Below are 12,405 nucleotides of genomic sequence, written 5' to 3'. Positions count from 1 at the left end.
TAGCCATTCCCAAGTTCATCCCAGACAAATCAAAAAGCAATGTTTCTATATGTGGTTAATAACACTGACTTTGACTGAAGCGCTACAAGTGATTGGAACATGAGTGGTTGAGAACCACTCAGCATCTACATGGGAGAACTCATTAGGAAAGCAAATTCTCAGGCCTGACCCCAGGCCTACCAAATGAGAAACATCAGGGGTGGAGGATAGCAGTCAGTGTTTCAGCAAGACCCGTAGGTGATTCTGATGGGAGCTCAAGTTTGAGAATCACTGTCCAAGAACAAAGTCATCCTATTGCTTTTAATATGTTCTTCCTAATCTGGTTCCTCAAATAGATGCCTTCTACTAAACTTTCTGTGATACCCATTCCTATCTGCTAGATCTGTTCCTGTCTCATCTTTATCATCTTTGGGTAAAAAGAAGTGTTGGGAAATCTACCAGGGTGTTTCAAAAACACTGGCAAAGCAGGTATGGTTTTTTGAAGAAAGGTTCTAGAGGAGGTATCTACTCTTATCATAGATCCTTCTTTTCTCCTGGGAAGAGTAACATTTTACCAATTGCTTACACTTAGGCTTACATTTTTAAAAATTTTAATCAATCCTTTCAGTTAGTTCCAAGGAACTACAGTCCATCAAATTTGGTGGATTCTGTTCTGTTCTCAGCATTTGTAAAGAAGAGGCAATATGAAGACAACTTCTCCTATTTTCCAGTGTTATCTAGGACTAGTTCTGGCTGGAGATAATGGGGCAAGAGGGGATTCATTGCCCAGGATAATCAATGAAATGCATCAGAGGTCCTAGAAAAGATAGCGACACATGTTTAAATGCCTTCCCCTTGATCTTGTCATGGCCGACTCCTTTTCATAGAAACCTCAGCTCAGAAATCACCTTATCTTCACATCGCTCTATTTTAATTCTCTAATAGTTTCTCTGCCCTCTGTTTGGGGCTTTTTTGAATAGATTTTTGAGATTTTGAAATCTTAGATGAACAAATAATGAGAAATACAATCACATCAAAGACCAAATTGTCATGGCTTTGACATTGAAACCAAACAAATATTGTAGGTCAGATTTCAAGATGGTGTAAAGTTATAACAATTTAAAAACACAGTTAACCTGCTTCTAGGAATGCAAAATATACAATCCTAAGTTATTTTCAATACAAGGAAACTTAAATTTGTTTGTTTTAACTTCTTAAAACTACAAAGACAAAGCACTCAAGCTTGTACTTTTATTTACAGCTTATGTCATACTTCTATGTAATCTATCCCAAATCCAAAAAAAAGGAAACTGCCCAAAACCGAAGATTCTGCAAAATCATGAATTAATAGAGTTCTCAGCTTGTTTTGAAGCTAAAAAGAAGCCTGAAATGATAGAAGAATTGTAACTCCCAGAGTAAGAGAATTCTTCAAACCCTGTAATGTCCAAGAGGCATTTATGAAAAGAGGAAAAATAGAAAGAGTTGAGCATATACACAATAGTGGTTCTTCAACACAGTACAAATGACAGCAGATTGCTCCTTAAAGATGAAAGTTAAGCCAATTTTTTTTTTAAGAAAGTAGACCTAGTGCCAAGTGTATCTTGCCAATATCATTTTCAAGCCCTCCCTTGCCTATTTCCACTGTTGCCCACAGACATCCTGATAAAATTCCTGGTTGGTGTTATGGTAACCATAGTTACCAGAATAGTCACCACCTTGTTGAAGTGGCTGCTGGGAGATGGGTTGGCACCCCAGTTCTGGTGGATGTTAGAATCAGGCTGGTGGTACCCACCTGCCTGTCCCTGGCCTCCTGCCCCCAGGATCGCCCTGAGCTCCACAGGAACCACAGCCTCTCTGCTGTTGTGCAGGACTCACTCTGTCACTGCTGCTGCCTCTTGGTGGTCCCAAAGGTGTCCCCCTCAGAGAGTAGTGCCCCAACCCCTTGGTGATGATGGAGTACCTCACTCTACCCTTCGTCTTCCTCTTCCTCTTCCTACATAGCCATCATCATAGCCTCCATGATAGTCATGACCATAGTACACATTATAGTCGTCTTCGTAGCATAGTAATCTGGAAGGTAACACATCCCCCCCTCCCCTCACCATGACCCTGACCTCTAATTGGAGGTGCCGTGCGAGGAGGAGGGTGGTAGTAATAATCATACACAGTGCTCCCGGAGGCCTGTCTAGCAGCTTGGCTAAGACTACTTCAACTTCTTCCCCTTTTGTCTTTTTCTTTTTTGCCATTCGTTTCATCCATGCCCTTAACAGCTGCTCCTCAAAATGAGCAAATGCATCATCTTTCAACTTCACTCAAGTTTTCCAAATTCAGAAAATGACTTCTCCAATATTTCTTCTGTCCGTGAAATGACCAAATTTCTCACAAGTAAAGCTTTCTCCTTAGTCATGACTTCTGGATCTGGCCCTTCCACAGGCCAGCCAAATCAACGGAAACTATATTTCCCACTCACCATCGGCATCTGGGTTGTACTGCTGACTTGTGATCCTCATTTTCAAAGAAGGAGAACCCCCAATTCTTCTTTTTGCCATCAGGTTGATGATAGAGAATAGTGTCCAGCAAACCCTCTGTGACTTTACTGAATTCCTCCAGAATGTTTTCTTTTGTTTATGCTTTGGAATCGATCCAACAAAAACGTGCTGTTTGCCACAGAAATGTACACTCTGAGGTACTTACCAGGAGAAATTTCCTAGCTGTCACACAGTCTAACAGCTTCCTGTGATAAATGCACTGCCTCTGCTCTTACCAGGCAGTGGCTCCAACTTAAGATGTAGACCGGCCTTCTCAAAAAGGGGCACCAACCCATCCTCATATGAATCCTTTGATATCTTACCCACCAAGAGCTCTGTTCCAGTTCCAGGTTTCACACCCCAGAACATGAGGACCCCCATACCGCCCCCTTCAGTGATGGCACCAGAGTCTAATGAGGCTGCTCCAGCCGACCCTTGACGTTTGCTTCATCACCTCCCTTTGGGGACTCTCGCACCTGCTCTCCTGTTTCTTCTCTGCCTGTAGGTCTTCGTAACTGCACATAAAAATGCACTTTTGTCCTGGACATGTGCTAAGTCACTTTCCTGGAACTGTTTAGTACAGACAGAGCTCCTTCTTCATTAGATTGCCCGAGAGCATCAATTGCTCTTTCATCCAGATCCACATAAGCTGCCAATCCTGTCTGAAATATTTCATCAAGTCTCTGCACCCTTCTGTGGGAGGCCTGCTTCTACCAGCGTCTTGCAGTGTTCTGTGTGAGTTTCACTGGATGTATCCATTGGTTCTTCCTCTTCATTACCATTTACCTGATTAGCCATTTTATTATGCTGCTGGGCAGAGCAGGGGCCAGCAGCCAGTCCCATGAGAATCAGTGCAGAGTCCTTTGAAAACGACTAGAAATCTGTTTGCTTTATTTTATTTTATTTTTTATTAAATTGTCTTTTTTATAAGGTACATAGATCACAAAAAATATTACATTAAAAAATATAAGAGGTTCCCACATATTCTATCCCCCACCCCACCCCCCACTCCTCCCACATTAACAACCTCTTTCATCATTGTGGCACATTCATTGCATTTGGTGACTACATCTTGGAGCACTGCTGCGCCACATGGATAATAGTTTACATTGTAGTTTACACTCTCCCCAGTTCATTCAGTGGGTTATGGCAGGATATATAATATCCAACATCTGTCCCTGCAATATCATTTAGGACAACTTCAAGTCCCGAAAATGCCCCCACATCTCATCTCTTCTTCCTTCTCCCTGCCCTCAGCAACTACCGTGGCCACTTTCTCCAGATCAGTGCTACAGTTTCTTCCATGACTAATCACAATAGTTCTCTTCAGTGAGCAGCTCTTTCCTATTAGACAGTAAGTTCTGCCAGAGCAGTGACCTTGTCTGCCGTAGTCAGTGCTGAGTCCCCAGCACCTACAACAGTGCACGGCCAATAGTGAAACTTGGTAACTCTTTGCTGCCCAGTGAATGACCAGCTGGAGTTGGTCTTCATTAGCAGACATCAAATGTGGTTGATACTATTAAATTCAAAATCTAACTGGAACGCTCCTCTAGTCGAACGTTTGGTCTGTCCCTCGGAGCCACGTGTTGGGTTGGATTCACAGTTAGGATCGCTGACTTCCTTTGCTGAAGTTCTCCAGCAAACAGGGTGGCAGCATATCACAAACCAAATTCCCCATTTGATCTATCCACTGACTTCCAACTAACTGCCCCTTTATCACCGCAAGCTGGTAGGATAGTCTCAGGTCTCAAAATCCAGGTATGCAAAATGTTGTTTTCATTTGTTTCTTTATGACAACTCAGTTTCTGCCTTGACCCCAATCTTGGCACAGCTGTCATTAATTTTACTACACTTTAATGTGGGAATTAGGGTCAGAGAGGCCACATATAACAATTTCCTTTACAGAAAGCACTATATAAACATAATGTGTTTTTAAAAGATAGGATTTGGAGACAGACCGACGTTGAGTTTCAATCCCAGTTGTACCACTTAAACTATATAGCCTTGGACAAGTTAATTATCATCTATAACCTTTGTTTATTTGTGGAATGAATGTAATACTACCTGCCTCCCAGGATTCTTTCAGAGGCTTAAATCGGATAACATAATGAAAAATGGTTAGCTCAGTCTGACATAAAATAACACTCAATGCTAACACTTTTATTATTTTTATCTTTGATCAGTTGTGGTTAAATTGATAAAGTTTTATTTTCATTGTTTCAAGTCATCCTTCATTATGTGGTCCCTATTCAAGTTAGAAATTCCCTTCCCCATTCTTTCTAGGTTTATTTGCTCTCACTCCCACTTCCCCTGATGATAAGTTACTCATCAGAAAAAAAAAGTCTTATGGAAAGATCTGGTCCTATTTACTCATTCCTACTTATCATGTGGTTGAACCAGTGTACTCTATTGCCCTTCTCAGTCAGATTTTACGACCTTCTCCAACTGTGAGTGAAATTTCTGCCTCAGATTGAATTCTTTAGGATTGTCAAGCAAAGAGTAGGCGAGGGGTGGTGATGGTGGTGGTGGTGGATTATCTTTGGTAAAGACCCTTATCTATGAATGCTGAGAAGAATGGCCCTGGGGGGATCTGAGATACTGCTCCCTGCCCTGGCCTCCCACTATGGCAGGGCATGATGGCTTAGCAGATGGCCACAGGCATTGTGGCCTCAACCCATTCCACTCTAGATCCCCAATGAAGAATACCACCCTTCCTTAAAGTATGCATCCACTCAAATAGAACATTTTACTATGTACATATTAAGTTGAATGCTCTTTTCTCCGGCCAAATTCAGATAAAATAATAAGATCTTTATTAGGTACTTCAGAAGATGGCAGACAATTGGTAATACTGATGTCAGTGCAAGGCATTTACTATGTTAGAAACAGGATACCATAAAAGGATAAATATAAAGGCAAGTGTAAATGAGTTAAAATTGCAGAAATACCAGTATAGCCTTTTGTTTTCTGTATTTACAGGCTCAATTCTAAGACCTTCATAAACAGTATTATTTCAAGCAGATACCTTCCTTTTAACTCTTGAAAAACTTTTTCATTTTAATTCTATTGCATCAGAAACCATTCTTACCAGTTGATTTGCTGATGGGATAAATGACCTATAGATACACATATAATGACATTCTGTTTTTATACATACATCTATTAGTGCTTATTTAGGGGATTGTGTGCACCAAAATAGAAAAAAGATCACTCTTTTCCACAGAGAAAATTAGAATTAAATTTGCCTTCACCTCCACTCTGCCCAATTATGTTAACATAGTTTGAAGTCTATGCCAAATCATTTTTCATTTAACTATAGGGTTGAAACTGTACCAGTTGTTAACTTGCTCCTGCTTAGATAAACAACAGTAGCAAGCACTCAAGTGTGGCTCACGCTGACCTCATCATGAAACTATGTGTAGGTGGACTTCTTGAAAGCTTGTGATTCAGGGTCAGAAAAGTGAAAATTGTTCAAATAATTCTCAGAGATATAAAAACAAGTCTTTAATGGCTTTCTGTGTTTCTCTTCTGTCAGCCCTTTGCCCCGTTCCATTACAGATCTGAATATCTCTGACTTTAATAGGAATAATGCTTTGATCACTAGTTTTTAATGGTATGTTAAGGTCTTCTGGAATTTGGGTGGAAACTTGCTTCCACTTCATATTCAATTTGGACTTAGAGCCTCTGCCCTCAATATTCTAGACAAGGATTCATCTCGAAACATATACTGAGTGGCTGCTGTTTAATATGTTCTTGCTGGACAGTGGGGACAGGAAAGATAAATTCAGCACAGTTTCTGCCTTTAAGGAACTTCACAATGTAGCAGGCAAATAGATACGAAATAAAAATGATATGAAGATCCTTTGTGAGAAGGCTGGGCAAATTGCAATGAATACACAATGCAGGAAGAATCCATGGGATCAGAGAAAAGTTCAGAGAAGAGATGATATGGAGCTGCCCTGCCATGAGATTAGGAGCGTGGAAGGGCATTCCAGCCATGAGCAAAGCCGGGGGAAATGAGAGAACGTGCGTTGAGTTTGAAAAGGGAAGCAAGTCCAGTTGGGTAGAGCATAAAGGTGAAGATGGAGAAATGGCAGATGGTGTCATGCGGAAGACCGTGCTAAAGCATGTGGCAGGTCAACAGGGGTTTGCCATGGGGTAGGGGCATGGCCAGACTCTTGTTTAGGAAGGATAACTCTTGTGGCCACAAGGAGGGATGGCTAGGAGAAGAACTAAGAGTCAAGGAAATGAGAAGCTCATGGCAGAGACAGTGGAGATGGAGATAAGATAAGGATGTGGGTTCTGAAACAGAATGACAGAATCTGGTGATCAAATGCATAAGAAAAGGAGGGGAAAAGAATGTGCCAAGCATTCATTAATCTACTGATTAAATATTCATTATGCACCTGTGACATGCTGGGTGTTTTGCTAGGCATGGCGTTTATGGGGTTAGCGAAACAAAGTTTTTACCGTCATGCAGCATAGAGTCTAGTGGAGGAGACGGAATTGCCCTGAGTTTCTTACTTGGTTTAAGGAATATATGTGGAGGCTTTAGACATAGGATGAGGTAAAGACTTAAGGACAATGGGAGATGGAGTCTTGTTTTAGACCAGGTAAGAATAAACTACCTGAAGGCCACAGAGTGGAGATGAACAGGAGGCAGGCCCAGAAAAGAGAATGGGATTCATGTTATGTATTTGAGAAGTGTGAGTTTAGATATTAAACTCATGGGAGTAAATTACAGTATCCAAGTAAAGCAAATAGAGAAGAGAATAAAAGACAAAACCCTAAGGAAGGACATACGTGGGTAGAGGAAAAGGAGTCTCACACATGACACTTAAAAATGTGGTCAGAGAATTAAGTGCAGCGTCCTGGAGAAAAATACATTCAAAAAATGGCCAGGGTTCCCTAAACTTCTGCTCTCCTTGTTCCCATGTAAGAATGAGCTCACTGGTCATGAATCACACTGTTTTTGTTTGCCACAGGCTACTGATACAAAATACCAGAAATGGTTTGGCTTTTATAATAGAAATTTATTAGGGTAAAATCTTACCGTTCCAAGGCTATGAAAATGTCCAAATCAGTACTGAATCTAACCAAAGGGCCCCACATGCAATAGGTTTACATGCAGGAATGGATTGTTAGCTTAAGAACATAGTTTTCTGGGGTCCACAAAAGATTCAAACCAGGACACATGCCAAGGCCCAGGATATTTCTTTTCTCCTAAGGGATTCCTTTTTGGACATTTTCTTTTCCTATACATAATCCTCTACTAGGATGGAAATACCTAAAAAATTATACTGTCTAAGAATTTCCCAGACAACATGCCCAGAACAAGTAGTTAATTCTTACTTCATAGACAGTGGTAAAGTTTAGTGTCACAAGATTTAGACATGTGAAACTGCCCGAACTGGTCAAAAATTTTTATCTGAATTGAATCTTCGAGCAGAACTGGGACTGGGATCAGGATCTTCCAACTCCTACTAATTTTTTCCCAAAAAGGTGAGGTCCTTGATCAGGCTCAAAACGTAAAACTGGCCCATCCCCAGGTATCTAGAAGGGGTGGGGGTGGGAAGCTATGACCATCACCCCAGAGTCTTCGCCTAGCAAAGAACCACAGGCATCGCTGCCAGGCCTGCGCACAGACTCCTGCCACCGTCCCCTGGGCCCTGGCTGTTCACATGACCCTCCGGGATGGGCAGCATCAGCCTCACCTGGGAACCCTTAGAAATGAAGAGCCTCAAGTCCCACATCCAAGCTGCAGAAGGAGAACCTGCATTCAAACAAGCCCCCAAAGTGACTCGTGCACAGTTTGAGCAGGATCCGCTTCAGGTTAAAGGGAGAACTGGGGAAGGGGGAGCGACGGCAGGAAGGGAGAGCAGCACCCCTAAATAGTTAAATACGAAGCTGGGGGCTGAGTTGCATTGTTTCCTGATTCCCTTTTCCTCTTTTTCTTCCCTTTTTCATCCAAGGCTTCCGTCGCTGCTGTTATACTGAAGAGCTGCGTGAGACAGCCAGCTTGGCAGCCTTCCCACAATCCTCAGCATGTGGGAATAGCAAGCAACAAAGTGTGAGCACCTGCCAACTGGTGGTTCCGTGTAAATGTCTCTGTTAACAACCGACACCGCTGCTAGCAGCCATCGGAGCAAAGCCGCAAATCTGTTCCTCTCTCCAGTGTGGGAGACACCACCGAAAGAGTCACCTAATTGCTTGATTAAGACGTATCAATCCTGGAAATGGATGATCTGGAATATGGAGTCTCTGACATTTGGTTCATTCTTGCTTAACCGGAATAGTTTCAACCTGACTCTGGCACTCTGCCCTGCGGTCGTGGGAGCCACGCGGGGAGTTCTAACAGTGGGACTTCTGCCTGGGGGAGAAGAAACAAAGAGCTGGAGGCCCAACTCTTTCAGGTGTCTCCAAACATCCCTTCAAAAACCCCTGTGGTAATAACGGGAAAAGAGGATGCCCTAGAAAGATCAGGGCCCTTTACAAGTCTCTGATCATAGTTGAGATCATAGTTTTTAGCATCCTCTTTCTCTTATATTGGAAAACATGAAGTATTTTCTCCCAGACTACAAAGAGCTCCCTGGTTAAATGCATGACTGGGGAGGATTTCACAACCAAATTCCTTTCAGTTTCTCACTCCCCTCAAGATGCAGTTTATCTGGTTGTCATTACCTACCTGGGACAGGAATGGATGCAACTGAGTCACAAATTGCTGCCTTTGGTTGTCACTCTAAGAGCAGCAGGTGCCCCACCTTTAGGGGTCACTAGCACCAAGCGGTGAACAATAACCAAAAAAAGATTGAGTGTTCTCCGAAAGGTAAGGTGAGGGACAAGCAGAATAGGATCACACCTGCCTTGGCCAGGGTTCTCCAGAGAAGCAGAACCAACTTGCCACACACATCTGTGTGAACACAGAGAGAGATCCATTTTAAGGAGACAGCTCCCGTGACTGTGGGGACTGGCAAGTCTGAGCTTTGTAGGGCAGGCCCACAGGCTGGAAATTCCTCTAAGAGTGATAGGAACCCTGGGGGTTTTCCTTTCCAAGGTCTCCAGCTGATTGGAGGAGGCTCACCCATGCTGTCAAAGATAATCTCCCTCACGTAAAGACCACTGAGTGTAGATGCTAACCACAGCTATGAAATACCTCCATGGCTACGTCTAGGCCAGCGTTTGACCAAACAACTGGACGCCATTTCCTAACTAAGTTGACACATAAAATTAGCCATCGTATACCCCAAGAGGCCATATCACTTTATTTACAAATACCAAAGTTATTTACAAAATAACCAAAGTTAGGGTAAAGAAGCACTTTCTATTTCTAACTAATAGAACTTTGCTCCTTCAAACACCATCCTTAATTTTAAAGGAATGGATATTCGCTTTTCTTACCAACTCTCTGTTGACAATCAGGTAGGGTCCTTAACCATGATTTCTTTTCATGTGACTGCTTGGCTATAAACACACTTAGAAAAACACAGCACTGATTGTTTAGAATGAGTCCAGCCTTCTCGGTATTCCTCTAGCATAATGAAATGAACCAGGTAGCAAGACAGTATCACCTGTGGCCACACACACTAGCCGAGGAGTAACCCCACTGGGCCCAATGCCAAAGCACTGTACCAACTCACTGGTGTGATCTCATCTCCAAAGAGAGGTGAGTTGGCTTATCTAGTGTTTTCATAGTTGAGGAATAGGATCCCTCAGTGACAAGGAGGTGTTGAAGGCTCACTTTTAGCACCATCACTAAGCAAATTTGTTTCAGTTGGCACAAAGATGTCTTTGCAAGCTGGAATAATTCCCATTTTGCCAAGGGAATGGGTAGAATTTCCACAGTCAGGCAATTGCTCCTCCCCTCCCACTTGGAAGTGATATTACAAGGTCTGCTATGCCTTGACTGGCTCGGTTTTACATAGCATATCCTGTTATCACAGTATGTTCTCTTAACTATTATAATGCTATACCATCTTTCTATAAACCTCAAAAATGTCCTAAGTATCTAACTTACATTTCCTAATCTGCCTCACAATGAAAATTGACTCAAATGTCCTCTTTCAAACCATGTTCTTATTTTGGATTCACAATGTAACCATGGTATACAGATCAATGGGAAAATATCTCGTTGTTTTTTGAAGCAAGTCCAGCATAGTGTAAATGAAAGAAACCATGCACCCATCTTCCTTTTATTCTCTTGTTGGAGCACTTCAGCAACATCCACATAATGACACTTAAATTTATTATATCCAGGATAATTTCAAAGTGTAATAGCCACAAAAGAGTGACACACAGCTTTCTAAAAGTTTTACCCACTGTTAGAACCCAAGAACAAGTTGGCTTGGGACATTGGGTACAGGGTGGGAAAATGCTGATAATCTGGAAAAAAAGAAATTAGCTATTCTGCTCCTCACTGGTTTGTGTGTCTATACCTAAGGGGGTTACGGAGGATGTGCCTGATGTTTCTTTGGGGGCTAAACTGATGAGATGGCAGGGCCCACCTGTAGAAAAGGTGGTGAAATCTGGGGTTGTGCTTTAACTCAATGACATCTGAATTTACCTTCGGTTACTTTGCCTTTCCTAAAATACAAAATAAATAGTCAGTTTCAAAAAGAATACGGGCTTTGTTGCCAGTTTAGTGGGAGCTGGAGCAGGGGTATTTTTAGGGCAGTGAAACTATTGTATATGATACTGTAATGGAGGATACGTATGTGATATACATTTTTCAAAACCCATTGAAATGTCCAATGCAAAGAATGAACCCTGATGTAAACTTGGGACTTTGGTTAATAATAATATATCCATAATAGTTTGTGAATTTTAACAGATGTACCACGCTCAAACAAGATGTTGATAATAGGGGGAAGTCTGTGCAGCAGGCAGGGGACAGAAGGGATATGGGAACTCTCTGTACTTTCTGTGCAATTTTTCTGTGAACCTAAAACTACTCTAAAGAAAAAAGTCAATGATAACAAATAAGGAGAAGAATGAATGGGCTTTCCCCACTATGTGTCCCTGCCCACACACAATATCTGAGCAGAGGTAACCAAGGACAGAGCTGACAAATGCCAGGAGCTGGTGACCACGAAGACACTATGTATGACGGCAAAAGGGAGAAAGTTTCCAGAAGTTGAAAATAGGGTGAGAGGGAAGGAGAGAGGCATGTTGATGTGGTGTGATAACAGTCCAAGGTCCAGGTTGGAAGTGACATGAGCCAGCAGGTAGCAGGAGCTGCCCACAAGGACGGCAGTTCTGTTTCCTGGGAAGGTTGGTACGATAGCAGGGCTCTTCCTCGATGACCTGGGATGAAGGCTGGGGATGGAGAGGTGGGCAGGGCAGGCCTCATAATTGGCAGGGCCCGGTGCAAAATGGAAATGCAGGGCCTTATGTTCAAAAATCAGGGGAAAAAGTGCCATTAAAGGCACTAAAATCTAAAGCATCTTCCTTTCTTCTTGGCCTGTCTCAACTTGTTTTTTATTTGCTGTTTAATGTCATTCTAATTTTAAATCAATATCATGAATTTTGTCATTTTTTAAAAACTGTGCAGTGTCAGTTTGAAATGCAGATATAAGAGCATCTGACTTGTATCCAAAATCACCAAAATGATATATTTCAAGCTCTGGCATGCATATGTATTTTGCTATTACCAGAATGGTGGAAAAGCTACACAAAATGAACTCAACTGTTTTTACTTCATGTCTTGATACTCTCGCATTCTACCAAACCTTTCTACCTTCAGCTTACTGCTGAATAAAGAAGAAAGGAAAGGGAAAAAGAACATTGGGTGGTCCCATCTCCCCTTTCTTTCTTTGTCATCTTTTAGCAGCATCAGTGAGAAAGGATACAATAGGGCTCCCTGGGCATTTGTGTTTCCTAGAATACCATGACCTTCTTCCTG

At 42.1% G+C, this 12,405-nt stretch overlaps 1 pseudogene; it reads right to left on the bottom strand.

Annotated features, from left to right (window-relative positions):
• Window positions 1–1,611: 1,611 nt before the first annotated feature.
• On the bottom strand, window positions 1,612–3,305 carry LOC101420051 (heterogeneous nuclear ribonucleoprotein R pseudogene; annotated as a pseudogene).
• Window positions 3,306–12,405: the final 9,100 nt, after the last annotated feature.

The sequence above is a fragment of the Dasypus novemcinctus genome, chromosome 22 (genome assembly GCF_030445035.2).
Source record: "Dasypus novemcinctus isolate mDasNov1 chromosome 22, mDasNov1.1.hap2, whole genome shotgun sequence".
In the NCBI taxonomy this organism is placed as follows: Eukaryota; Metazoa; Chordata; class Mammalia; order Cingulata; family Dasypodidae; genus Dasypus; species Dasypus novemcinctus.
Note: the sequence above shows the minus strand (reverse complement) of the source record. Positions and strands in the feature narration are given on the sequence as shown.